Source organism: Lagenorhynchus albirostris, chromosome 9 (genome assembly GCF_949774975.1).
Source record: "Lagenorhynchus albirostris chromosome 9, mLagAlb1.1, whole genome shotgun sequence".
Taxonomy (NCBI): Eukaryota; Metazoa; Chordata; class Mammalia; order Artiodactyla; family Delphinidae; genus Lagenorhynchus; species Lagenorhynchus albirostris.
In genome coordinates this window covers 104,423,753-104,447,211 of record NC_083103.1, presented here as the reverse complement: position 1 = coordinate 104,447,211, position 23,459 = coordinate 104,423,753, and the positions used below count along the sequence as shown (strand labels likewise).

The following is a 23,459-nucleotide window of genomic DNA, read 5'->3' as shown; positions in this document are numbered from 1 at the left end:
TTACTCAGCCATTCAGTGACATCATCAAGGGCCTCAATTCTCAACTTTTTGCTTTGCCATCTTTAAGGTAGCTCTCCTTATGGTTCCAAGGTGACCCCTTACAGTTCTAAACCTTAAGTCCAGAGATGAAAACACCTAACCGGCTTGTTTTGTGTGCCTATTTTTTTTTTTAATCAGCAAGGAGATCTAACCCTAACCCCTGAATCTCCCCAGCAAGCTCTATTCCTCTTAGCCAGATAAACATTTTAACGTTTTCTTGACTAACTTTTACCTAAATAGATCTATTATGTCTATGTTGCAGTTGGTCCTTTATGATTATCTTGACAAGTGGATTTTACTACTCTTTGATGTGCAAATTTGAATATACAAAACCGTCTTTCTCTGGCTTGGCTCAGATGTTTGAACAGCAGTCTATTCACCTTGCTGAGCCTTTTCTAAGTTCTTGTCTACAGATATCTAACCATCTCCTGATTTAACATTAAATGTTAAGGCAGTGGTTACTGTGGTGTGGGAACTCTCCTGAGATCCCCAGAAGCTTTCAGAGGGTACACGAGGTCAAAACAATTTCATAATAGTATTAAAATATTGTTTGTCATTCTTATTCTCATGGTGTACAGTGGAGTTTTCAAGAGGCTACTTGAAGTGGGATATTACAACAGACTGAATGCAGATGCAGATAGGAGGATTCCACTGATATAATAATAATAAACCAGACTTGAAGAGATTTGCAAAAATCCATGCCACTCTTGCTTCTCTTTTGTTCTGAGAAAGTGTAGGTTTTTGAAAAATATGTTGTGCTAACATGTAATGGGCTTATTATTTTTAATGAATGAAGTTTTTGCATTTCTAAGTTTCAATGTATAATGTGGTAATATTAGTAAATATAGTTCACATAAACAAAAGTTCTTTGGAATTCTCAGTAAATTTTAAGAGTGTAAAGGCGTCCTTGAGACTAAAGAGTTCGAAATCTTGCCATCTAGTGTTGATGCTACTCTAAACACATACTCACAAGTTTTTCCATTTTACTAGTTTTCCTTGTCTCCCTAGCTGATGATTATCAATTATCTCATAGATATGGCATCTTTACGTATTGCAGGATTTGTTGTGCGTACTTCAGAATCATTCATACTGCTCAGTGATTTATTCCATTCACGGGGTGGGGGGCAGCATCCTTTCTCACTGTTTATTAAAATGTTTAACTCTGCGTTTTGTTTCCACCATAATCACATACTTCTCTTTATTCAGTTTAACGGTTTTTGTGTTTATTGACCATGATGGATTTAATAGTATTCATAACTACCTCAAAACTAAGCACAGAGAGATAAACTAATGAAGACTAGAGCAAAGATTTAAATGACCATGCAAAACCATTATTATTGTCTCTTGGTAGTGGGTATAGTTAACACTCTTGCTCTGGAGAATGACTTTGAATTATCAATAAACATTTATAAGTTGGGGAGTATCTGTAATTTTTCTGAATTTGCCTATGAAGGGAGATTAGCTAAGGGAAGACTTCCAAGTTTTGACAGGAGATGGTGAATCAAAAATGAGTACTAGATTTTAAGCTCTGGGTGACTGGATAATTGAAAGCATCTATCATTAATAGAAGTCTTGTTGTGGAGTATCAGTTGAGGAGAAAGAATTTGAGTTCAGTTTCAGACAGTGAATTTGAAGGATGGCAAACACATTCAGATGGATTTATCTAGCACTCTTGCTCATCATAAGAGGTCCAGAATTGGAGTTCAGGAAGGATGCTGGGGTTAGAGATTTGAGATTAATTCAGCCAAAGGTGAGAGAGTCAGACCTATCAATAAGGATACTTCATCTAGTACTCAGTGCTGTATCACATTCTTGTGGGTATACTATGTGCTAGGCACTGGGTGCTTCCCATGTACTCATTTAACCTCATTTAAACCCCTGCCACATTTAACTTGTGTAAGGGCATCCAGTCAGTTCAATGATATAGTCATGATTAAGATCCAGGTTTGTAGAGAAAGATAAATACTGTATGATATTGCTTATATATGGAATCTTAAAAAAATGCAACAAACTAATGAATATAACACAAAAGAAGCAGACTCACAGATATAGAGAACAAATTAGTGGTTACCAGTTGGGGGGGCAATATAGGGGTGGGGGAGTGAGAGGTACAAACTCTTGGGTGTAAGATAGGCTCAAGGATGTATTATACACCATGGGGAATATAGCCAATATTTTGTGATAACTGTAAATGGAAAGTGACCTTTAAAACTATAAAAATTTTTTTTAATTAAAAAAAAAAAAACAGGAGTTCCCTGGCTGTCCAGTGGTTAGGACTTGGAACTTCCACTGCAGCGGGCATGGGTTCTATCCCTGGTGGTCAGGGAACTAAGATCCTGCAAGCAGCATGGCGCAGCCAAAAAAACCCCCAGAAAAACAGAAACAGACTCACAGACATAGAAAACAAACTTCTGGTTACCAAAGGGGAGAGGTGGAAGAACAGATTAGAAGTATGAGATTAACAGATACAGACTACTATACATAAAACAGATAAGCAACAAGGATTTACTATGTGGCACAGGGAGTTATACCCAATATCTTGTAAGAACCTACAATGGAATGTAGTCTGCAGAAAAACCTTAATCACTATGCTGTATCCTTGAGACTAACAAAATATTGTAAATTAACTATGCTTGAATAATAAACAGGTTATAAAACAACAACAGCAACAAAGATCCAGGTTTGTCTGAACTAAAAAGCAATTGCTCTTCCTACTATATAAGCTGTCTCTAGGCACCATTAATATATGAATTAATAATTGAGTATAGTGAAATAAATAATGCTTAGTTATCCATGAGGTGGAGAAATCTGTTGCTGGATTTGGGCAATATGAAAAGACTTTAATTCTTTTAATTAATGCATTGTACTGTGTCAAAAGACTCAATGTATTTATCCTTATAGCAATTTTCTATAGTTCAAAGGGGTGTGGATACTAAGAGTATCTATCTATGGCATATCTAGAATTTAAAACCTTAATAGGAATTAAGGAGTTATGATGTAAGATATATATTGCTCATTGGGGAGATTTGAGGTAGTAAGTTTCTAAGAAAATTCAAATTAATAGGTTTTTTAAAGCCTTTATTGAAGATTTCTATATAGATTGAAGAGTTGTAACTATAAGCATGTATTTTTCTGGGACATTCAGATAATTACAATAGGCTAATGTTTGGTATTTTTAGTCACCTTTTCCTCTTTAGGTTGTTTTACAGCAAAGACTACAACTAAAACTCAGCTTTTAAAATTTTTTTCTTTATTTCAAACATTTTGTTAGAGAATTTGCCTAACTAAATCATTGGTTTGAAAATTTAGAAAGGTATTTACTTGAATGAGTCATAACCTTTTCCCATCCCAAGCTGTTTCCAATTGTTTCCTGTATGGAAACAATTATTCTTATACTATTATCAAATCAGTGGAAAGAGTACTTGTAATTTAGGAATACTGGCTCCAGGTCCTGTTTTTAACTGTGATTTTTGTACAAAGCAGTAGACTCCAAGAATCAAGTAATCTGAGCTCCACTCCCATCTTCCATTAAGTTATGACTGGTTAACGTTTCTAGGCTTTTTAGCATAGTATCTAGCACTTGGTAATGTTTGGTGAACTAAACTTTTAAACACATAATCTACTAATACACCTTTCGGCTTTAAAATTCAAGTTCCTTCATTCTATTTTCTGAGGGTTTTTTCCCAGTTGAGGGGGGAAAAAATTGCATCTGTTCAACCTATTCCTCCATCCTTTATCTCTTTAAGCTCTAAGATAATGTTCAAGCCATGAAACATTCTCTTATAGTATAAGAGAATGAAAACTATCAGTTCCAGAGACATACTTCACAGTCTGACATATGTTTCCTCTGGAGACACTTAACATAGTATTGACTATATCAAAGTGCTATGTTTTTCCATAGTTGTCTGTATCTCCAAAGGTTGGTGATTTCCAGAGTTGCTGTAGGAAGTCCTGTTCTTGACCAATTTGAGTCAGGGTCCTCAACGGACCAGATATTACCAGAGGTTTTGTGGTTGCTGTCTCTTTATCAGTTGTGAGTTAAAGCTAGAGCTATTGTGAAGAACCATTACTAATGTACAGTACCATTAATAGTTGTGGCAATTATGAATTATTTAAGTGTGATTATTACAATTAACTTTTATCCATGAATAAATTTTTAATGAAAAGGATGAGTAAGCAAAGTGTGAGTTGCACTTCCATATTGCCTATAAGCAAGAATGATTTTAATCTTGCTTTTTAATATTGTCTGTGGAGTAGAGAATCAGAAAAAAAAATCAAGATTCCTTCTCATTGTCAAACTCAATTTTTAAAAGTGAAGTTGAACATATTAATTTATTTTCTTTATATAAAAATGAAATTTTTTGATTTATTTAAATGATGAACTTATTTCTTACACACTTTGTAAAATCCTTTTGGGAATACCATGCCAAAGTAAAGTCTGATGCTGTTTGCTTTTGTTCTCTGCAGTTCTTTTGAGGGTTGTCAAAATCTGGCCTTGTCAATGAAGAAGTTTTAGAAGTAGGTGATGCTGCTGTCTGCACAACAGTGTGAATGTACTTAATGCCACTGAACTGTACACTTAAAAATGGTTAGAATGGCAAATTTTATCTTATATATGTTTAACACAGTTTTTTTTAACATCTTTCTTGGAGTATAATTACTTTACAATGGTGTGTTAGTTTCTGCTGAATAACAAAGTGAATCAGCCATACATATACACATATCCCCACGTCTCCTCCCTCTTGCGTCTCCCTCCCACCCTCCCTATCCCACCCCTCTAGGTGGACACAAAGCACCGAGCTGACCTCCCTGTGCTATGCGGTTGCTTCCCACTAGCTATCTATTTTACATTTGGTAGTGTATGTATGTCCATGCCACTCTCTCACTTCGTCCCAGCTTACCCTTCCCCCTCCCCGTGTCCTCAAGTCCATTCTCTACATCTGCGTCTTTATTCCTGTCCTGCCCCTAGGTTCTTCAGATTTTTTTTTTTTTTAGATTCCATATATATGCGTTAGCATACGGTATTTGTTTTTCTCTTTCTGACTTACTTCACTCTGTATGACAGTCTCTAGGTCCATCCACCTCACTACAAATAACTCAATTTCGTTTCTTTTTATGGCTGAGTAATATTCCATTGTACATATGTGCCACATCTTCTTTATCCATTCATCTGTCGATGGACACTTAGGTGGCTTCCATGTCCTGGCTATTGTAAACAGAGCTGCAGTGAACATTGTGGTCCATGACTGTTTTTGAATTATAGTTTTCTCAGGGTATATGCCCAGTAGTGGGATTGCTGGGTCATATGGTAGTTCTATTTTTAGTGTTTTAAGGAACCTCCATACTGTTCTCCAGAGTGGCTGTATCAGTTTATATTCCCACCAACAGTGCAGGAGGGTTCCCTTTTCTCCACACCGTCTCCAGCATTTATTGTTTGTAGATTTTTTTAAAAATTTTATATATTTTTGGGTGTGTTGGGTCTTCGTTTCTGTACAAGAGCTTTCTCTAGTTGTGGCGAGCGGGGGCCACTCTTCATCGCAGTGTGCGGGCGGGCCTCTCACTGTCACGGCGGCCTCTCTTGTTGCGGAGCACAGGCTCCAGATGCGCAGGCTCAGTAGTTGTGGCTCATGGGCCTAGTTGCTCCGCAGCATGTGGGATCTTCCCAGACCAGGGCTCGAACCTGTGTCCCCTGCATTGGCAGGCAGATTCTCAACCACTGCACCACCAGGGAAGCCCTGTTTGTACATTTTTTGATGATGGCCATTCTGACCGGTGTGAGGTGATACCTCATTGTAGTTTTGATTTGCATTTTTCTAATGATTAGTGATGTTGAGCATCCTTTCATGTGTTTGTTGGCAATCTGTGTATCTTCTTTGGAGAAACTATTTAACACAGTTTTTTTTAAAACCTGAATTTTTGCCCATGGAGGTGTATCATATATGTGACCATCCTCTTTCATGTGTGATATGGCTAAATAAATAAAATTAAAATACTGGTGGTAACTGCCAACTTGGAAAATGTGAACAGTTTAAAGTGGTAGCCACTCTTACTTAAGATGATACAGAACTTTATGATTGTGGTAACTTCTATCAAATGATTTTTAAGTATTCGAAGGCTGTGGAACTAGATGACCTCCAAGATTGATCTCTACCTGGAGATTCTTTGAATTTGTGAATAAATCTTGCTTTCATTAGTTAAGTAGAGGATTAAAAAACGGTGGAAACAATCCAAATTTTTATCAACAGATGAATATATAAACAAAATATACATACAGCGGGATATTATACAGTCTTTAAAAAGGAAGGAAATTCTGATACATGCTACAGAATGGATGAGACATTATGCTAAATGAAATAAGCCAGTTACAAAAGGACAAATATTGGATGATTCCATTTATATGATGTACCTAGAGTAGTCACATTCATAGAGGTAGAAATAGAAGGTTGGTTACCAGGGTCTGGTAGAGGGTGAAGAATGAGGAGTTATTGTTTGATGAGCACTGAGTTTTGTTATGGGATGATGAAAAAGATGCAGACATAGTGAAGATGGTTGTACAACAGTGTGAATGTCCTGAAAGCAACTGGACTGTACCCTTAAAAATGGTTAAAATGGTAAATTTTATGTTATTTATTTTGCCACAATAAAAAAACCTTTATTAACTGCTGTTAATTAAATAACCTATTAGATAATATAGGTGTTTTCATTTATAATAGAGTTTTGGAAAACTTTTTTTTAATAAAGTGATATGGGCACATTACCAATACAGTAAAACTGCTTTTTGATATATTACTTGAAGTATGGCTAGTAAGACTGAGGAGCTGAATTTTCAATTTAATTTATTTTAATTTATTTAAATTAAAATAACCACATATCTCTAGTAGCTCCTTCATTGAACAGTGTAATTGTATATTTTCTTCATCTTTTTACTTTCAGCCTACCTATATCATTATATTTGAAGTGAGTTTCTTACAGATAACATGTAGTTGGCTCATAGTTTGAAAATATGCATTCTACCAGTCTGTGTCTTTTAGTTGGTTTTATTTGGATTATGTACATTCAAGGAAATTATTGATATGTTGAGGCTTAAGTCTGCCATTTTTTTGTTTTTGTTTGTTCCCTCTTTTCTTTGTTTCTGTTATTTTCCTGCCTTCCTGTGGGTTACTTGTACCTTTCTGAGAATCCATTTTGATTTATCCTTAGTGTTTTGAATGCATGTCTTTGTATGTATTATTTTGAATTTGCTCTAGGTATTACATATACATAAATAACTTATCACAGCCTACTGTTGTCAGTATTTTACCAGTCTGAGTGAAGTATAGAAGGCTTACCTCTTTTTGAAGTTACACTCCCCTGTTTATAATTGCCTTAAATATTTCCTGTACATGCTTTGAGAATCACATCATTGTTATAGTTTTTGCTTCAATTATGTGAAACAATTTAGAAAAGTCAGAGGAGAAGGAAAGACTATATAGCCTATACAGTTGACCCTTGAACACGGCAGGGATTGGGGCACCAAGCTGACCCTCTGCACAGTGGATAATCTGTGTATAACTTATAGTCAGCCCTTCAAATCTGAGGGTTCCTCCGTATTCAAGGTTCTGCATCCTTGGATTCAGCGAACCTTGATTCAGCTAACGGGAGATCATGTAGTACTGTAGTATTCACTATTGAAAAAAAAAATCCACATTATGAGTGGACCTGCACAGTTCAAAGGGTCACTGTAATTTGATATTTTTCATTGTTCTTTCATTTCAAGAGCTGTCTGAACTTACTCTTTTTGGGTGGACCTGCTGGCATCTGATTCTCTAGTTTTCAGTCATATAAGAATGTCTTGATTTCCTCTTTATTCCTGAAGGATGATTTTTGTTGGCTATAGCATTCTTGGTTGGCAGTTCTTTTCTTTGAGTACTTAAAAAGTGCTGTGCCACTTCCTTCTGGCCTCATGGTTTCTGATGAGAAAGATTCCATTATTTGAATTGTTTTCCCCTTATAAGTAGGGAGTCATTCCCCTCTTGCTGCTTTTAAGATTTTTTCCTTTGTCTTTCTGTTTTCCAACAGTTTGCTTATGATGTGTCTGAGCATGGACTTCTCTGAATTTATCCTGTGCAGGTGTGTTTGAGCTTCTTAAATCTCAGAGTTTTTGCCAAATTTGGGAAGTTTTCAGCCATTATTTTTTTCAGCCCCTGCCTCTCTTTCCTTTCCTGTCAGAACTCGGAAGATATCCATATTATATCTTTTTTATAGTTCCGTAGGTCCCTTAGGCGCAATTCATTATCTTTTCAGGCGCAATTCATTATCTTTTCTCTCTGTTGTTAAAACTGAGTAATTTCTAATGTTCTATCATCAAGTTTACTGACTCTTTCCCCTGTCCTCTTCATTCTTTTGTTGAACTATCTCTTGAATTTTTGTAACAGCTTTAAAATTAGTATACCATACCCTACATATTCACCCATTTAAAGTGTACAGTTCAGTGGCTTTTAGTATATTCATTGATTTGTGCATCAATCACTGCAATCAATTTTAGACCATTTTCCATTACCTAAAAAATCCCTGAACCCCTTAGCTGTTACCCCCAAATTTCCCCACTCCCCAACCCTAGGCAACCACTAATTTACTTTCTGTCCCTCTAGATTTTCCTGTTCAGAACATTTCATATAAAAGGAATCATACAATATGTGGTCCTTTGTAACTGGCTTTTTCACTTGGCATAATGTTTTCAAATTTTATCCATGTTGCAGCATGTATCAGTACTTCATTTCTTTTTTGTTACCAAATAGTACTCCATTGTATAAATGTACCACATTTTATTTGTCCGTTCATCAATGATGGATATTTGGGTTGTTTTTACTTTTTGAGTACCGTGAATATTTTGCTATGCAGTATAGGTTTCTATGTGGACATCTCTTCAATTCTTTTGGGTGGGTAGAGTTGTTAGAACATATGATGACTCTGTATAACCTTTCAAGGAACTTCCAAGACTGTTTTCCAAGTGGCTGTGCCATTTTGTATTCCTAGCAGCAGTGTATGAAGTTTTCTGTTTCTCAGCAACATTTGTCATTGTCTGTCTTTTTGGCAGATAACAACATCCTAGTGGGTGTGAAGTAGTATCTCATTGCAGTTATTGTATTTTATCTTTTATTCTTTTACTGACATTTTCTATTTTTTCATTTGTTACTGGCATGTTCATAATTATTCCTTAAAGCATTTTTATGATGGCTACTTTAAAATCCTTGTCAAGCAGTTAGAACATTTGTATCATTTTAGTGTTGGCATCCATAGACTTTACTTATTCAAATTGACGTTTTTCTTGGTTCCTTGTATGATGAATGATTTTCTGTTGTATCCTGGACATTTTTGGACTTATGTTATGAGGCTCTGGATCTTACTTAAATCTTCAGTTTTAGCAGGCCTCCTCAGACACAACTCCAGCAAGAGAAGGGGGGGCTCTGCCTCATTACTACTAGGTAGAGGTGAAAAAATACATGGTGGAGAAAGTAGTGCCTAGTTACTGCTGGTCAGAGTTGGAAGTTTGAGTTCCCCACTAGGCTTGTGTTGAACTACCCTGGTGAAAAAGGAGGAACACTTTGTTTACGCTCCCCTGTGGCCTCCACTGACTGATGAGGATCCTCTTTATCACTGGGCAGGGATGGAAGTCCGTACCCGCCTTGGCCTTCTCTGACACATACCAACAGGGGGCAGAGGCACCTCGTTACGCTTGCGGAAAGGGAAACATCTCAGCTCCTCTCTTGGCCTGTGTTGACGTGGTTGAAGTAAGAGTTTTTTCTGTGACGTTCGACTGAGTAGAGCAATTATTGTCTTAAACATTTTCTTTCTTCCTAGGCTTCCTCTTGCCTTGTTCTTTAGCTATAAAGAGCTGGCTTTTCTTGGAACTTTTTTTTTTGTCTACACCTTCTGGCATTTGTTGGCCTTCTGGCTCCTTTCACCCAGTCCAGGATATAATAGGTAAATACAAAACTCAGAGGACTCACCAGTGTCATTCCTTGCGGGTCTACTATTTCTCTTTCAAAGTTGTCTCATGTTTATTTTATACATAATGTACATAGTGCTTAACTGTACTAAGTGGAAGGAATAGAAAAAAGTGTTATATTCATCTTGGCCCAGAATCAAAACTCTCTCTTGCCCATTTTTTCATGGGGTTGTTTTCTTACCATTGAGTTGTAAGGCTCTTTACGTATTTCGGATAAAAGTTCTTTGACAGATGTGTGATTTGCAAATAATTTCTTCCAAGCTGGAGCTTGTCTTTTCATCCTCTTTTAATAATAGTGTTTTCACAAAAGTTTTTAATTTTGAAGTCCAGTTTATCATCTTTTTGCTTTCCATTGTGCTTTTGGTTTAATATCTAAGAACTCTTTGCCTAACCTCTGGTCACGAAGGTTTTCTCCTATCTTTTTTTAAAGATGTTGCATAGTTTTAGCTTTACATTTAGATCTGTGACCCATTTTGAGTTAACTTGTGGGTGAAGGATGAGGTTTCAGTCAAGGTTTTCTTTTCATATATGGAATTTCAGTTGTTGCAATAACATTTACTGAAATGACTTTCTTTACTCCATTGAATTGCTTTTGCTCCTTTGTCAAAAATCAGCCATGTTTGTGTGGATATATTTTTGGATTCTCTTCTGTTCCATTGGTCTCTGTGTCTGTCCTTTTGCTAATACTACTCTGTCTGGATTACGGTAGCTTTATAGTAAGTGTTTAACTTACTTTGATAACTTTAACTTCATTTTTCTCTTTCAAAATTGTTTTGTCCGTTCTAGTTCTTTTTGCTTTGTATATAAATTTTAGAATCAACTTGTCTATACCTAAAAAAAAAAACCTGCTGTAATTGTAATCATGTTAAATTTGTAGAACAATTTGAGAAGGAATGACATTTTTATTATATTCTTTTCCAATTCATGAAAATAATGTTTCTCCATTTACCTAGGTCCTCCTTAATTTCTTTTATCCATGTTTTATACTTTTCAGCATATAGGTTCTGTACATGATTTTTTAATTTTATATTTAAGTTTTCTTTTCTGGGATTACTGTAATGATATTGAGGGTTTAAAATTTTTTAAATTAAATTTAGATTTCCTGTTGTTCATTGCTATTGTATAAAAATACACTTGACTTCTTCATGTTTACCTCGTGTCCTGTGACTTAATAGTTGTAGAAGGCTTTTTAAAAATTTTTTTATTGAGGTATAGTTGATGTACAGTATTATATTGTTTCAGGTATACACAATAGTGATTCACAATTTTTAAAGGTTTTACTCCATTTATAGTTATAAAATATTGGCTACATATACCAGAAAAAAAAGCAGGCAACACGAAAGCTGCCTGTGAGAGAGAGACCAGTTATCAGATTTAACAGAAAAAGATTTCAAAGTAACCATTGTAAATATATTCACTAAAGGAAACTAAAGGAACTAAAGGAAACCGTGATTAAAGAAGTAAAGGATGGTGTAATGACAATTTCACATAAAACAGGGACTATTGATAGTAAATAGGAATTATTGGAAAGAACGATAGAAATTCTGGAATTGAAAAACACAATGACAGAAATAAAAAATTCACTAAAGGGACTCATTAGTAGGTTTGACCTGGCTAAAGAAAGATTTAGCAGACTTGAACGTAGCACAATAGAGATTATTCAAACCAAAGAACAGAGAGGAAAAAAGATGAAGAAAAATGAACAGTCTCAGAAAAATGTGGGACACCATCCAGCACACCAACATATGTGTAATTGGATTACCAGAAGGAGAGGAGAGAGAAAAGAGAAGAAAAAATATTTGAAGAAATAATGACAGGAAACGTCTCAAATTTTTTGAAGAACAGTAACCTACATATCCAGAAGCTCTATGAATTCCCAAGGAAGAAAAATGCAAAGAAATCTCCAAACAGACCTATCATAGTAAAAATGCTGAAAATCAAAGACAAGGAGAAAATTTTGAAAGCAGCAAGAGAAACATAACTCGTTACTTACAATGGAACCCCCCAAGTAAGATTAATAGCTGACTGCCTATCAGAAATAGGGGAGGCCAGAAAGCAGTGTGATAACATATTCAAAGTGCTCAAAGAAAAAAACTGTCAACCAAGAATCCTGTACTGTCTTTCTAAAGTGAAAGCAAAATATTTTAAACAAAAACTGATTTTCTTGCTAGCAGACCACCCTATAAGAAATACTGAAAGAAGTTCTTAAGGCTGAAAGCGAATGACCCTAGATAGTAATTCAAATGCACACACAAACAAAAGAGCACTGGTATAGGTAAATATGTAATTATTAAAAATAGTAGAAATGGATATTTTTCTTTCTTCTCATAACTGATTTAAAACGCAAGTTATAAAATAGGTATGTAATATAATATTGGGCCTATAACATATAGAAGTGTAATGAATGTAATGTATTTGTCAATAATAGCTCAAAAATGGAGGGAACAAAACTATTGGGCTACACAAGTGACTACAGATGGTAAAGTAATGATCATAACAATGTTGTGTTTGTAACATTAATATATATATATAATATATATAATAATAGTACTAGGAAAAGGGAGGAAGGAGTAATGTTTCTTTGTGTCACTGATATTAAGCTAGTAGAAATCAACAGCTGATTCTGATAAGTTGAGACTTATATGGTAAACTCTTGAGCAGTCACTGAGAATGTAACTCAAAAAAATAGAAAAGTCATTAAGGAAATTACAGTGCTATATTAGAAAATACTCATTGAATCCAAAAGAATTCACTACAGGAAGAATAAAGGAACAAAAAAGACATGAGACATACAGAAGCAAATTAGAATGAAAGGCATAAGTCCAGCTATATCAATAATAACATTAAATGTGACTGGATTAAACAGTCAAAAGGCAGAGATTCTCAAATTGGGCTACCAAAAAAAAAAGATCTAGCTACATGCTGTCTACAGGAGACACATTTTTTTAAAAGTAATTAATTTGTTTTTGGCTGCGTTGGGTCTTCATTGCTGCACATGGTCTTTCTCTAGTTGCAGCGAGTGGGGGCTACTCTTTGTTGCGGTGCGCGGGCTTCTCATTGTGGTGGCTTCTTTTGTCGCAGAGCATGGGCTCTAGGTGCATGGGCTTCAGTAGTTGTGGCATTCGGGCTCAGTAGTTGTGGCTCACGGGCTCTAGACCACAGTCTCAGTAGTTGTGGCGCACGGGCTTAGTTGCTCTGCGGCATGTAGGGTCTTCCTGGACCAGGGCTCAAACCCGTGTCCCCTGCATTGGCAGGTGGATTCTTAACCACTGTGCCATCAGGGAAGTCCGAGACACATTTTAGATCCAAAGATAGACACAGATTGAAAGAGAATAGAAAAAAGATTTACCATGCAAACAGCAACTACAAGAAAACCAGAGTGGTTGTACTAATAGCAGACAAAATAGACTTTAACAAAAAATGTTACTAGGGACATTTTATAATGGTAATAGTGTCACTTCATCAGGAAGATACAACAATTATAAAAATTAATGCACTTATCAACAGAGTACCAAAATACATGAAACAAAAATGGACAGAAATGGAGAGATAGACAATTCAGCATTAATAGATGGAGACTTCAATACACCACTTTCAGTAATGTATAGAATAGCTTGGGAATTCCCTGGTGGTCCAGTGGTTAGGACTCCACACTTCCACTGCAGGGGGCATGGGTTGGATCCCTGGTTGAGGAACTAAGATCCCACATGCCACATGGCATGGCCAAAAAATAAATAAATAAAGAGAATAGAATAGCTGAAAGAAGATCAACAGGAAGTTAAGATCCCACATGCCACATGGCATGGCCAATAAATAAAGAGAATAGAATAGCTGACAGAAGATCAACAGGAAGTAGACGCTATAAACCAACTAGACCTAGCAGACAACTATACAACACTGCACCCATTAACAATAGAATATACATTCTCAAGTGCATTCTCCAGTGTAGCTCATATGCTAGGCCGTAAAACAAACCTCAGGAGATCTTCAGAGGTTGAAATAATGCAAAGTATGTTCTGAGACCTTATTGGAATGAAATTATAAATCAATAGCAGGACAAATTTTGGAAATCTCATAGATACGTGAAAATAAAACAATGCATTCCTAAAGAACCAGCGGGTCAAAGAAGGAGTCAAACAGGAAATCAGAAAACATTTTGAGATGAATTAAAATGAAGATACAATGTACCAAAATTTATGATATGCAGCTATAACAATGCTTAGATGGAAATTTATAGTTGTATATACCTATATTAAGGAAGAAGAAAGATCTCAAATTAATAACCACCCTTCCCCTTAAGACACTGGATAAAGAAGAGGAAACTAAAGCTAAAGCAACCAGAAGGAAGGAAGTAATAAAGATTATAAAGGAGTACTATGAACAATGAACCATCAGAAATGAAATTAATGCAGTTCCATTCACAGTAGCATCAAAAAGGATAAAGTACTTAGGAAATAATTTAACAAAGGAAGTGCAAAACTTGTATTTTGAATACTGCCAAACGTTGTTGAAAGAAATTAAAGATGGTCTAAGTAAATGGAAAAACACCCCATGTTCATGGATTGGAAGCCTCAGTGTTGTGAAGATGGCAGTACACCCCAAACTAATCTATAAACTTGAACACAATCACTGTCAAAATCTCAGCTGAGGGACTTCCCTGGTGGTGCAGTGGATACGACTCTGCACTCCCGAAGCAGGGGGCCCGGTTTCGATCCCTGGTCAGGGAGCTAGATCCCACACGCGTGCTGCAACTAAGGAGTTGACAAGCCACAACTAAGACCCAATGCAACCAAAATAAATTAATTAATTAATGAATTTTTTAAAAATCTCACTTGATATTTTTTTTGTAGAGGTTGACACCCTGATTCTAAAAGTTACAAGGGGGGCTTCCCTGGTGGTGCAGTGGTTAAGAATCCGCCTGCCAATGCAGGGGACACGGGTTCGAGCCCTGGTCCAGGAAGATCCCGCATGCCGTGGAGCAGCTAAGCCCGTGAGCCACAACTACTGAGCCTGCACGCCTAGAGCCCGCGAGCCACAACTGCTGAATCCCATGTGCCTAGAGCCCGTGCTCCACAGCAAGAGAAGCCCGTGCACCACCACGAAGAGTAGCCCCCGCTCGCTGCAACTAGAGAAAGCCTGCACGCAGCAACGAAGACCCAACGTAGCCATAAATAAATAAAGTTACAAGGAACCCAGAATAGCCAAAACAATATTGAAAAAGGGACAGATTTGTAGGACTCAGACTTCCTGATTTCAAACTTACTATGTAGTAGCAGTAATCAAGAATAAGGATAGACATATAGAACAATGGAAAGGAATTGAGAGTCCAGATGTAAACCCATATATCTATGCTTAACTGATTTTCAACAAGGCTGTCAAGACCATTGAATGGGGAAGAGTAAGTAGTCTTTTTAACAAATAGTACTGGGACAACTGTGTAGCCACATACAAAAGAATGAAGTTGGACATTTACCTCACATCATATATAAAAAATAACTCAAAATGAGCTAAAACTATAAAACTGCTAGAATAAGACAGAGGTAATTCCTCATGACATTGGCGTTGGCAAGGAATTCTTGGATATGACACCAAAAACACAAGCAACAAAAGAAAAAAATAGATGTTAAACTTCATCAAGATTAAAAACTTGTGCTTCAGAGGACACCAAGAAAGTGAAATAACAACTCACAGAATGGGAGAAAATTTTTGTAAACTGTATATCCGATAAGCAACTTGTATCTAGAATAAAGAACTTTTACAATTCAATAATAAAAAGACAACCCAGTTAAAAAATGGACAAAGTAGCTGAATAGACATTTCTCCAAGGATGATTTGCAAATAGCCAATAAGCACATGAAAAGATGTTCAGCATCATTAGTTATCAGGGAAATGCAAATCAAAACCACAGTGAGGGGGCTTCCCTGGTGGCGCAGTGGTTGAGAGTCCACCTGCCAATGCAGGGGACACGGGTTCATGCCCCGGTCCGGGAAGACCCAAATGCCGCGGAGCGGCTGGGCCCGTGAGCCATGGCTGCTGAGCCTGCGCGTCCGGAGCCTGTGCTCTGCAGTGGGAGAGGCCACGAAAGTGAGAGGACGGCGTACCAGAAAAAAAAAAAATTAACAATAATTTCTTGACATTTTCAAGTAGTCAATAAAAACAAATTTCCAATTATCTTATGTTTATTCTTTAAGATATGCACAGAGTTTCCCATTCTAGTTCCCCCTTTATCTCTTTCTTCCTTGCTGTTTTTTTCCTTCCAAGTCTTTGGTCCTGTAGAGTTTCTCACAGTCTAAATTTTGCCGTTTGCACTGCAGTGGTATTAGCTTAATATATTCCTGTTCCTCTGTATTTACTGTGAATTGGTAGTTGGATCTAGAAACTTGGTCAGATTTTTGTTCAGTCTTTTTTGCAGTGTCTTACTGCTCTTTCTGTGAAGTTACAAACCATGATGCATTAATGCCTCTTTATTTGGGGGGGGCGTGCAAAATTGTGTTCTTCTAATTCTGACATTCTTTCTTCATTTATTAGCTGGAATATTTCTATAAAGAGAAACCTTTCATATTCTATTTGATTACTTAAAAACACTGTTTATATTGGAAAGGCAGGATAAATGCTTTATTCTCCCCCCCTTTTAAAATTAATTAATTAATTAATTAATTAGTTTATTTAGGCTGCACCGGGTCTTAGTTGAGGCATGTAGGATCTTCATTGTGGCATGTGAGATCTTTTATTATTATTATTATTATTTTAAATTTAGTTGCACTGGGTCTTAGTTGCAGCTCATGGGCTCCTTAGTTGTGGCATGCGGGCTCCTTAGTTGTGATATGCGAACTCTTAGTTGCAGCATGCATGTGGCATCTAGTTCCCTGACCAGGGATCGAACCTGGGCCCCCTGCATTGGGAGCATGGAGTCATAGCCACTGGACCACCAGGGAAGTCCCTCTTTCCTTCTTTTTAAAACCAGTTTTCAAAATAATTTTTTGGTTCATTAGCATCTTTAAAGGTGATGGATTAGGTTTGTTTTTGTTTCTAGTGTCATGTGAACTCATGAATGTATTTCATTGATTCAGTTTACTGTTGCATTTTTTGCCATGGGGAACCTCCTCAAAGTGACTTGCATTTTGGCATACCCCTAGTGATCTTTGATAGCTTCCTTGCATAGCTGATAAGATGCTCCAGGTGGACATTTACTGCCCCCAAAGTGCAATCTGTCTTTTCTCTAAGGAGCCGTGATTTCTTTTAGTGGGAAATGGAATTTGAAAGCTAGTCTGGGTGCTAGGGATATTCATGGCTGAAGATTAACTACATTATGAGTTCATACTGATGCTTTTAATTCAAATTCAAGGCTGTAAATTCAAATTGCAACTTTATCTTCACCTTTTAACCACTGATAATGAATAGATATAGGCACTTTATATAGCCAAACCAGATAGAAATTTCAGGACATGTATCTATCCATTCATGTATTTCACTGCTTCTGTATTATGCTAAATACTGGACAGGTTCAAAATGTAAATTAGACACCATAAAATGTTTTCACCGAATCCTTTTGCTCTCTGCTTGCTCCAAGCTTCTCACAACTTGCTTTTCTGCCTCTGCTCCCTACACATTCTTTAGATGTCTTAGGCTCTAACAAATTCAACAGGATGAAATTTACCAGTGACCTATGTAAAACCCAGTGTTTAGGTCCAGCTCCGACCTCTTCCCTGAACTCCAGACCAGAATAGGCAACTTCATATATACATGTACTCTCGGATATTCCTCTCAGAAGTATTTCAGATTGTATGCTTAAAACCAAAATATTTCTTTTCATTCAAATATAAGCCCTACCAAAACCAGCTCTTCCTCTTTCACTGCCTTGTTTGGTGAAAATACCATCCACTCAACCATCCATGTCAAAACCTAGGGTTACATTCTTGTCTGCTACTACTCCCCCATCCCATCCCCAACACAAAATCATGCCTAGGTGGTTTTACCTCCTAAATATTTCTCAATTTATGTTCTCTATCCTCACTGCCACTGATTTAGTCCGATTTTATCTTATCTTACACTTGTACTGCTCTAACAGCCACCCTCTGTGTTGCTACCAGGATAATCTTAAAATGTAGCTGTAAATAACACTGCTCTCCAGTGGTTCTCCAGTGGTTACCTATTGCATAAGGTCCTAGGCCCTTAGCATTGGTATAAACATAAACGTAAGTGTCCTCAAACAAGCAGTGTTTCAAGTCTCAATTCCTCTGTAAAATCAGATTATTATCATCTTACCTCACGTGAGATAACATATCTGAAGGTCCTAGTGCTGCATTTGCTACTCTACACAGTCAACTAGTACAGATACTTCATATATAAATTCCACCTGGATATTCCTATTAGAGGCATCTTAAATTCAGTATGTCTCTCTCCCTAACCTTCTTTTCTGTCCTTGATTGGTTTTAATTAGAATATAGGGTGGGAACGAAGTTATCTCAGTTCAGTTTTAGCATAATTAAAACCTTGTTAGTATAATTTGGAAAATTAGTTTCCAGTTTTGAGATGTGGCTGGATATTTAAACATGCAAATTCTTATTAAATATCAAGTTTCACATCCTCGCCAATTAGTTTCAAGGTTAGCAGTCTCATTACTTTCTCTTTAATCATCTGAGGCAGCCACCTCACTTTATATGCTGAAGAGCTACTCCATTTTTTTTTAGTTTTATTTATTTATTTATTGGCTGTGTTGGATCTTCGTTGCTGCACACGGGCTTTCTCTAGTTGCGGTGAGTGGGGTCTACTCTTCGTTGAGGTGCACAGGCTTCTTGTTGCAGTGGCTTCTCTTGTTGTGGAGCACGGGCTAGTCTAGGCGTGCGGGCTCAGTAGTTGTGGCACGCGGGCTGTAGAGCGCAGGCCCAGTAGTTGTGGCACGCGGGCTCTAGAGCACAGGCTTAGTAGTTGTGGCTCGCGGGCTCTAGAGAGCAGGCTTGATAGTTGTGGCACTCGGGCTTAGTTGCTCCGTGGCATGTGGGATCTTCCTGGACCAGAGCTCGAACCCATGAACCCTGCATTGGCAGGCGGATTCTTAACCACTGTGCCACCAGGGAAGTCCGAGCTACTCCATTTTAATCTCAAATCCTCTGATAATTTTTATCAGTTAATCTTTATATCAAAATATACATATTCAGGATGTGCTCTGTGTCATATAAGAAATAGATATTTTGAAATTTTATCTCCATTTCATTTTATTCACACTTTTTCTAGGGTAATAATAGAAGCTAACATTTATTGAATGTTTACTTTGTGCCAGGAATTGTGCTAATTCAGTCCTCTTGACTATCTTGAAAGTGTAATTTCCATTCCTGTTTTACAAATGAGAAAACTGAAGCATAGAGAGATGAAGTAACTAGACTTAAGATTTAATGCCTGAATGGTAAATGGAAGAGTCAGAATTCAAAACTTAATATTTGTCTAACTTAAACTATTATAGCAACTGGGCTATATACCTTATTTGGTAAATGTTTTTCAACCCAACTGCAAAACAGAATCATAGGATATTTTTCTCTCCCTTTTTTTTTTTTTTTTTTTTGTGGTACGTGGGTCTCTCATCGTTGTGGCCTCCCCCGCTGCGGAGCAGAGGCTCCGGACACGCAGGCTTAGCGGCCATGGCTCACGGGCCCAGCCGCTCCGCGGCATGTGGGATCCTCCCAGACCGGGGCACGAACCCGTGTCCCCTGCATCGGCAGGCAGAGTCTCAACCACTGCGCCACCAGGGAAGCCCTATTTTTCTCTCCTTAAAGTATATGTTGTTTAGCAACGGCCGCTTTCATAAACACGTATATACTATTTCATAAGTAATTTGGAATAAAAGGGATGGGAAGGAAACTTTCTGAATTACTCACTAGTTCAAATTGCAAGCTATTACAAAATACATTTTTATTTTGAGTGCTACATAAATTCTGCATTAGTAATTGGATTGAAAAAATATTTATTTGAGAATTTTAAATGAGTTCCAAATTAAATATGTAACTACACACATACATATTCATCTACATGCATATGGAAAGATATGAGGTTTTTTAAAATAGAATTATCTAATTTATAAAAATTTCAGGATATACTTTATGGCTTCTGTACTATCCATATTATGTATGACTTTTTCAAATAACATAATTTCATCCCAAGTTTTGCCACAATGTATGTTACTGCAGTATTTCTAAATTATATTTGTCTGTGTAATTTATTATAGAATATGTCATGAGACTAAGTTTTCACAGACCTGTGTTGGGAAATTAATGTAATAAATACATGGCATACAGGGCATTTCCCAGTCTAATCTTCATCTTCCGTCCATTCCATACCTCCATCTGTATTATACTTTGTACCATATGTGTGTAACCATTACATTGAACAAACACAGTTTACGGAAGGTACTCAGAATCCATTTTATTTTTGTCTTCCACCATCCTCATAAATTTATTCTGTGGGGTTAATACTCCCTCCAGCCTCTTGAAGGGCAAGTCTTAATAACTTTTCTAGTTACTTTCAGGGAATAGAAACATTATTTTCGAGAACTAATAAATTTAATTCAGAGTTAAAGGTTTTCTTCTTTGCCCACCTCAGGCCTACTCTAGGTCTGCAGTGGAAAGTGAGGTTTGTTTGCCTTCCTTTTTCTTTCTGTTTTTCCTCTCTGCCCTTTTATTCCTCCTCATTTGCTGACTGTGGTTTCTGGACCCTCCAGGATTGAGAGAAGCCAGGATTGAATAAGAAAAGGTCTTTAATAACAGTAGCAGCAGCGGCTGATGTTTCTGTAGCATTTATTTCGTGCTAAGTACTGTTAAAAGCACTTTATGTGTATCAGGCCAGTTAATGCTCAGAGCTCTCTGAAGTAAGTTCTGTTATCCCTGTTTCACTGCTGAAGAAATTACGGTGAAGTTTGGTGACTTGCCTAAGGTCCCACTGCTACACATGGCGGTACCAGGATGTGCAACCCAGCATTTGGGCACCAGAGTCTCTTCAGCCACTCCGGGCGTTGCTTTTATATACTGTTGGGAGATGGTAAGCATACTTCGTAGTCTTGGCCAGAGTTTAAATCAGACTTGTATCCATTAGATTTTTTTCAAGTGTGACACATTTTCTGTAGACCTGAAACAAAGGGCAAATTTGCCTTAACCCCTTTCCATTACTGGGGAGTAGAAGGGAGTGGGAGAGGGTTTGAAACTCACAACACACCGATCACTCGGCAAAGTCCTTTCCTAATATTTAACTCTTTGAACGTTGAAGGTGGGTGTAACTCAAGGTTGAAACTAAGTTTTCCCCTGCCTCCATGTCCAGGTGGCCTTGCACCTCACTTTGGATGCAGTATCTGTTGTTTGGGGCCTCCACCCAAACCAAGATTGAAATGTTCTCCAAATATAGTATTTAATTTCTTGCTTTCACACCTGTGTTCATGCAGATGGTCCCTGGATTATGAGTATCACTTGCTTGAAGGCATGTTCCTCCCTGAACCATGTGATCCCGATCAAACTAAGTGCTCCTCATGGCCTGGCTTTTAAAGAAGCCAGTTTACTGGGGTACAGCAGATGAACAAAAATCTTCCAAATAAAGCTTTCCCATTTTTTTCCCCCTTCATCTCGTTCCTGTGAGAGAGAAATCAGCAGATATGTTAAATGGTAGTTTGGTCAGATCAGTCTTAGCTGCCTGGTGTCTCGTTGTGATTGCTTGTCTTTGGGAAAGTGCGCAGGCAGGTTTATATTTGAGATGTCGCCTCTGATTGGTCAGGGTAGTTACTTCAGCGGCCTTACCTGGCTGGCTCAGCCCAGAGCTTCATGCCATTTATTGTGTTATCAGACTAAGAAGAACCTCAGATTGGTCATTTTGTCTTCTCATGTTGGGATATTCAGTGAATTTTTTATATTTATTGAGCTGGAAATCTTTAGGGTGTCTTTTTTAAATCTTTTCCCCTTCACATGTACATTTACTTACAAAGAACATTCGAAAGTGATGTTTATGTAGTGGATTGATGTTTGAACTGACGACCTCTGCATGCCCACATTTAGAGTAACTTAGAGTGCCATTAACAACAATTTGCCAGTACAGTGCACACACTGTACGTAAGGCACGTCAGGATGGTGAGCGCTCACTGAGATCGTGTGAGGTCCCATGAAAGCCTGGCACTCTCGTCTGCTTTATCACCTGGCAGAGCTCTACTTTCATTACTCCCTGCCCTCCATGGTGCCTCTCCTGCCCTGCACGTTCAGAATTAAATTTTTCTTTGTTTGCTTTCACATAGCACTAGCTGTGTAGTTTTAATTAGGTACGTGTGTCGTCTTCATAAAGACTGTACGTTTTCTGTGTTTTTTTGGCTGCATTGGGTCTTCGTTGCTGCGCGTGGGCTTTCTCTAGTTGCGGTGAGCGGGGACTTCTCACTGCTGTGGCTTCTCTTGTTGTGGAGCGTGGGCTCTAGGTGCGTGGGCTTCAGCAGTTGTGGCATGTGGGCTCAGTAGTTGGGGCACACGGGCTCAGTAGTTGGGGCTCGCGGGCTCTAGAGCTCAGGCTCAGTAGTTGCGGCGCACGGGCTTAGTTGCTCTGTGGCATGTGGGATCTTCCCAGACCAGGGCTCGAACCCATGTCCCCTGTATTGGCAGGCGGATTCTTAACCACTGTGCCACCAGGGAAGCCCAAGACTGTAAACTTAATGAGGTCAAGGACAATGTTTTATTTTTAATTGTGTTCCTCTCTTTACATAATAAAGTTCCTCACATCTAATCAGTCGATTATTGAATTAAGTTTTCAATAGTATAAACAAAATCAGTCAGTAGTATGATTTGACTGTCAGAATACCGGGTCTAGTCTTACCAATATTTGTACCCAGACAAGGGAGGTAAAAATAGTAAAGTTATGCTCAAGTTATAATCCTGCCATACCTATCATATTGTGTACAACCCTGGGAACCAGTCTTAAAGGAGTACGGGAAATGGAGATTGTTGAGAGCATAGCAAGGATGTTCATCAAATTTTAAGGAGAACTTAAAAGGACAAGGGATGTTTAGCTTAAAGAATAGAACCTTAGGAAAGAATGGAATGTGATTGCCATCTTCAGTTTTTGAAAGCTTTTTCAAGGGGAAAGAAGAAGTAGACCTACTCTGCATGACTTTGGGGTTTGAACCAAGAGGAAGTGAAACCCTAGGGTTTTGCAGCAGTATGGTGCTTTTTAAAAGAAAAAAATTGTTTAATGTGCAAAAAGAAGAGAATAAACACCCATAGTCTACCAGTGATTCCCTTGAATATGATGAAAGCTACCATCAATACACACATTCTGTGTGCAATTTCAGAAGGATCATGGCGCCCTTAGTGAATCCATGAATCTCTAGTTAAGACCTCATGTTCTCTTGTTCTGTGTGTGTGTGTGTACAAATATAAACATGTGTGTATATATTTCACAAAGATGATTATCGTCTATA

General features: G+C 37.6%; 1 protein-coding gene across 9 annotated transcripts in view; it reads left to right on the top strand.

The window, feature by feature from the left end:
* The window catches only part of ZBTB44 (zinc finger and BTB domain containing 44), a 65,742-nt gene that overhangs the window by 16,218 nt on the left and 26,065 nt on the right, over nucleotides 1-23,459 (top strand). The window contains exon 2 of one of the 9 annotated variants that reach the window (XM_060160778.1): nucleotides 8,098-8,148. The exons of 7 other annotated variants lie outside the window; for them this stretch is intronic. The gene's annotated coding sequence lies outside the window, so the exon portion shown is untranslated. Of the gene's footprint in view, nucleotides 1-8,097; nucleotides 8,149-20,970; nucleotides 21,056-23,459 lie in introns of those variants that run through there. One more of the 9 variants, XM_060160781.1, reaches the window with a different exon arrangement.